The 6,126-nt window shown below is 37.5% G+C and overlaps 1 non-coding gene across 1 annotated transcript; it reads right to left on the bottom strand.

Annotated features, from left to right (window-relative positions):
* Positions 1–944: 944 nt before the first annotated feature.
* Positions 945–1,049, bottom strand: LOC128568237 (U6 spliceosomal RNA). The gene has a single exon (XR_008375058.1). It is a non-coding gene; the product is annotated as a U6 spliceosomal RNA (small nuclear RNA).
* Positions 1,050–6,126: the final 5,077 nt, after the last annotated feature.

Here is a 6,126-nt window from a genome sequence, read left to right as displayed (position 1 = left end):
TGCAGAAATTAAAAAGCACTAAAGCAAGACAAATACACAAAAGCATCATGAACAAGTTAAAGGTATGTACTAAGTTTTGATTTTGCTCTGTAAGTTGCTATTGTTGTGTTATTCAAATGCCCCAGAATTCCTGAGTCTGTGGGGTTCCTTGGTGCTTTAATACCAAAATCACTCCTAACGATCTTCATTACACTCCTGTGCAGGAAGACTAGATTTCAACAAGCCTACCCTTCTCGAGGAGTTCTGGAAACATCTCCAACCCCAGAGTAGTAATGCGTTGCTAAGCAATCCAGGTTGTCACCTGACGCTCTAGTCAGCTGCCTGTTTCTTGCTTCGGAGCGAACTTCCCTCAGGCTTTGCTGCTCTCTCAGCAGCACTTTCAGTCAGACCAGGACAGGAAACCCTTCCATCAAGCAGCAAGAGCTGTGACCGTGATATAGCAATTAGAGGCTTTTATTAAAGGTCCGATGATAACTGGAGGAAATTATAACACAGAGAAACTTATTTTAAAAGAATTGGCGGTAGTTAATTTTGTGGGGAAAAAATAAAATGAATCTGGTGGTTTAATGCAAATTATTTTTTATTTGTGCAAATTTGTGGAGTACATGAGAATTTTTTTAATATATATATAAAATGCGTAGGGATCAACTCCTAGTATTCACTGCATCTATCACCTGAGTCTAACACATTTTTGTTAAGTACAGTCATCCTACTTTGCTATCAAGCACTGAATTTATGCCTTTTCTCTTACTAGATGTTTGTACCCTTTAACCTACTTCTTTTCATCCTCCTCCCTGCCCTCTACTCACACTTCCCAGTCTCCAGTATCTATTTTTCCATTCTCTACCTTCATGTGTTCATATTTTTTAGCTCCAACATATAAGTGAGAGCATGTGATATTTGCCTTTTTGTGCTAACCTTATTTCACGTAAGACTAAGACCTAAAAAATATGGAATGCTTCTTGAATTTGCATGTTATCCTTGCACAGGGGTCCAGCTAATCTTCTCTTTATTTTTCCAATTTTAGTATTATATATGTACCACCAAATCAAGCACAACACAGACAGCATAAGCATGGATCTGCTACAGTAAGAAAGACATCACAGTCCTATGACCCTCAACACTGATCCTCCCGCATACAACTTCTTATCTAGCTGCCTGTGGTCTCACTGTTCCATAGGTCTGCCAGGCCATCTAATCCCTGGATTGCAGCTGATAGGATGCCCCATAATTCTACCTCCTTCTCCAGAATCCTAGTCCCATTTCCCCAAAATAGTTTTCTCCCTCCTCTAGTAAAAGCCCCCCTCCTGCAGTCATCCTCATTCAGAATTAACTATTTGCCAGCCAGAATAATTGTCATTGGGAATGGTATTTCTGTTGAGAGGGAATTCCAACTCTATACACAGTAATATGCTCTTAGCCCTTTCATATCCCAAATGTACCAGATTAAATGACATCTTATAATCCTTATCAAAATGTGTCCAATGTATTCAGCATCAGTGTAATTCTCAAAACATAGATTATTCAATCTTGGATAAGATTGAATCCAATCTTCTTGACCATCTATAAGACTTCTGTCTTTCAGTCAGATTGAACAATATATTTTCATTTCAAAGACCATCTCCAGATTGAACAATATATTTTCATTTCAAAGACCATCTCCAGTATAATGCTATGACCAGGTCTATATAACCTTCTCCTTTTTGAGATCCTATCCTGATTTCCTGTGTGCCACACTTGGAGTAACAGCATGCACATCTACCAAAATCCAGCAGCAATATACAGCATAAAGCACATTAACATAATCTGGAATTATAAAGACCTATAAAAAAAATCCTATTTTTATATTTATATTACTAAGCAGAACTTTAATTTCTCAATTTGAAGCTTGATATTTGGGTTATTGCTATACTGTGCATGGCAGGTCTTTCCTAATACCAATGGATGGGTCCTTTCCAGTGGTAGGATCTCCAGATACTCCTCCCTTGGGTAAGGTAATTTTCTCCAGGAAGTTCAACCCTTTAACACTTAGAAGACAGAAATATGCTACATCTTATAAATAACATTTTCCCCACTCTCCTCTTGTCAAGAGTAAAAGAAATCTGTATGGCTTTGTTAAAAATGAGCTATTTTATTCATTTACTTGGCTAGTTACTTGGTTTTGATGATTTTGTTTAGTTTGGGTTCAGGAGTACGTCTTAGAAGTGGGAGGTTTATCTAGGCACATTTTTTTCCCTTTAAGCTGCTGCTGCTTATTTTCCTCTATAAGGTTAATCTTTCTTTGTCTTCATTTTCCAAATTGTTAAAATGAGAACAAGATAAAACATGTCCTTGCCAAGTGTGGATTAATCTATGTAAAGTACTAGCCAAGTGCTAGTTTTTGCTCTTGTTACTTATCTTCACTAAGTAGCTGTGTAGGTGACAGTAATTTGTTGACATCTGGTGAGAAATAGGGTAGTAACAGATGAATCTGATGTGTAACAAAAGCAAACCGTCATGGTGCATTCTCTATAAACTGTATATTTGGATTGGACATATATGTTGAAACATTGAGGGTGGTTTGACATCTTGTTAATGTGTTTATTAATTGACTAATAAAGACATTACCTTGAAAATTTTATAAATTTCTTTTTTTTTTTTTATTGTTGGGGATTCATTGAGGGTACAATAAGCCAGGTTACACTGATTGCAATTGTTAGGTAAAGTCCCTCTTGCAATCATGTCTTGCCCCCATAAAGTGTGACACACACCAAGGCCCCACCCACCTCCCTCCTTCCCTCTTTCTGTTTCCCCCTCATAACCTTAATTGTCATTAATTGTCCTCATATCAAAATTGAGTACATAGGATTCATGCTTCTCCATTCTTGTAATGCTTTACTAAGAATAATGTCTTCCACTTCCATCCAGGTTAATACGAAGGATGTAAAGTCTCCATTTTTTTTAATGGCTGAATAGTATTCCATGGTATACATATACCACAGCTTGTTAATCCATTCCTGGGTTGGTGGGCATTTAGGCTGTTTCCACATTTTGGCAATTGTAAATTGAGCTGCAATAAATACTCTAGTACAAGTGTCCTTATGATAAAAGGATTTCTTTCCTTCTGGGTAGATGCCCAATAATGGGATTGCAGGATCAAATGGGAGGTCTAGCTTGAGTGCTTTGAGGTTTCTCCATACTTCCTTCCAGAAAGGTTCTACTAGTTTGCAGTCCCACCAGCAGTGTCAAAGTGTTCCCTTCTCTCCACATCCACGCCAGCATCTGCAGTTTTGAGATTTTGTAATGTGGGCCATTCTCACCGGGGTTAGATGATATCTCAGGGTTGTTTTGATTTGCATTTCTCAAATATATAGAGATGATGAACATTTTTTCATGTGTTTGTTAGCCATTCGTCTGTCATCTTTAGAGAAAGTTCTCTTCATGTCTCTTGCCCATTGATATATGGGATTGTTGGCTTTTTTCATGTGGATTAATTTGAGTTCTCTATAGATCCTAGTTATCAAGCTTTTGTCTGATTGAAAATATGCAAATATCCTTTCCCATTGTGTAGGTTGTCTCTTTGCTTTGGTTATTGTCTCCTTAGCTGTACAGAAGATGTTCAGTTTAATGAAGTCCCATTTGTTTATTTTTGTTGTTGTTGCAATTGCCATGGCAGTTTTCTTCATGAAGTCTTTCCCCAGGTCAATATCTTCCAGTGTTTTTGCTATGCTTTCTTTGAGGATTTTTATTGTTTCATGCCTTAAATTTAAGTCCTTTATCCATCTTGAATCAATTTTTGTGAGTGGGGAAAGGTGTGGGTCCAGTTTCAGTCTTTTACATGTAGACATCCAGTTCTCCCAACACCATTTATTGAATAGGGAGTCTTTCCCCCAAGGTATGTTCTTGTTTGGTTTATCGAAGATTAGGTGGTTGTAAGATGTTAGTTTCATTTCTTGGTTTTCAATTCGATTCCAAGTGTCTATGTCTCTGTTTTTGTGCCAGTACCATGCTATCTTGACCACTATGGCTTTGTAGTACAGACTAAAATCTGGTATGCTGATGCCCCCAGCTTTATTTTTCTTACAAAGAACTGCCTTAGATATACGGGGTTTTTTCCGATTCCATACAAAACGCTGAATCATTTTTTCCAAATCTTGAAAGTACGATGTTGGTATTTTGACAGGAATAGCATTGAATAGGTAGATTGCTTTGGGAAGTATAGACATTTTAACAATGTTGATTCTTCCCATCCATGAGCATGGTATGTTCTTCCATTTGTTAATATCCTCTGCTATTTCCTTTCTGAGGATTTCATAGTTTTCTTTATAGAGGTCCTTCACCTCCTTCGTTAGGTATATTCCTAGGTATTTCATTTTCTTTGAAACTATGGTGAAGGGAGTTGTGTCCTTAATTAGCTTCTCATCTTGACTGTTATTGGTGTATTCTAAGGCTACTGACTTGTGGACATTGATTTTATATCCTGAAATATTACTGTATTTTTTGATGACTTCTAGGAGTCTTGTGGTTGAGTCTTTGGGGTTCTCTAAGTATAAGATCATGTCGTCAGCAAAGAGGGAGAGTTTGACCTCCTCTGCTCCCATTTGGATTCCCTTTATTTCTTTGTCTTGCCTAATTGTATTGGTTAGAACTTCCAGCACTACGTTGAATAGTTAAGGTGACAGAGGACAACCTTGACTGGTTCCAGTTCTAAGAGGAAAAGCTTTCAGTTTTACTCCATTCAGTAAAATATTGGCTGTGTGTTTGTCATAGATAGCTTCAATCAGTTTTAGAAATGTGCCACCTATGTCTATACTCTTCAGTGTTCTAATTAGAAAAGGATGCTAGATTTTATCAATGGTTTTTCTGCATCTATTGAGAGGATCATGTGGTCTTTATTTTTGCCTCTGTTAATATGGCGGATAACGTTTATGGACTTGCATATGTTAAACCAGCCTTGCATCCCTGGGATGAAGCCTACTTGATCATGATGAATGACTTTTTTGATGATAAGCTGTAATCTATTGGCTAGGGTTTTGTTGAGAATTTTTGCATCTGTATTCATGAGTGAGATTGGTCTAAAATTCTCCTTTTTGTTTGGGTCTTTTCCTGGTTTTGGTATCAGGGTGATGTTTGCTTCATAGAATGTGTTGGGGAAGATTCCTTCTTCCTCAATTTTTTGGAATAGTTTCTGCAGTACAGGAATAAGCTCTTCCTTGAAGGTTTGATAGAATTCTAGAGTGAAGCCATCTGGACCACGGCATTTTTTGGTTGGAAGATTTTTTATTGTTTCTTTGATCTCAGTGCTTGAAATTGGCCTGTTCAGGAGCCTGTTCTTCCTGGCTGAGTCTAGGGAGAGGGTGTGATTCCAAATATTGATCCATTTCCTTCACATTGTCAAATTTCTGGGCATAGAGTTTCTGGTAGTATTCAGAGATGATCTCTTGTATTTCTGTGGGATCAGTTGTTATTTCCCCTTTATCATTTCTGACTGTGGTTACTAGAGATTTTACTTTTCTATTTCTCGTTAGTCTGGCCAATGGTTTATCTATTTTATTTATTTTTTCAAAAAACCAACTCCTTGTTTCATTAATTTTCTGAATGATTCTTTTGTTTTCAATTTCACTGATCTCTGATTTGATTTTGAATATTTCTTTTCTTCTACGGTTTAGGTTAAATTGTTCTTCTTTTTCCAGTTCCATAAGATCTCTTATGAGAGTGTTGCTGCGTTCTCTTTCTGTTTTTCTTTTTTTTTTTGGCCGGGGCTGGGTTTGAACCCGCCACCTCCGGCATATGGGACTGGCGCCCTACAGCTTGAGCCACAGGCGCCACCCTCTTTCTGTTTTTCCAATGTAGGCATCTAAAGCGATGAATTTTCCTCTCAAAACTGCTTTGCAGTATCCCACAGGTTTTGGTAGCTTGTGTCTTCATTGTTGTTATGCTCAAGGAAGTTAATGATTTCCTGTTTTATTTCTTCCTGCACCCATCTGTTATTCAACAGAAGATTGTTTAATTTCTATGCCTTTGGGTGGGGTCGAGCATTTTTGTTAGAGTTGAGTTCCACTTTTAGTGCCTTATGGTCTCAGAAGATACAAGGTAAAATTTCAATTCTTTTGATTGTGTTGATATTTGTTTTGTGTCCCAGGATAT

This window comes from Nycticebus coucang, chromosome 16 (assembly GCF_027406575.1).
Source record: "Nycticebus coucang isolate mNycCou1 chromosome 16, mNycCou1.pri, whole genome shotgun sequence".
NCBI classification, from domain to species: Eukaryota; Metazoa; Chordata; class Mammalia; order Primates; family Lorisidae; genus Nycticebus; species Nycticebus coucang.
This window is presented reverse-complemented; position numbering and strand designations above follow the sequence as displayed.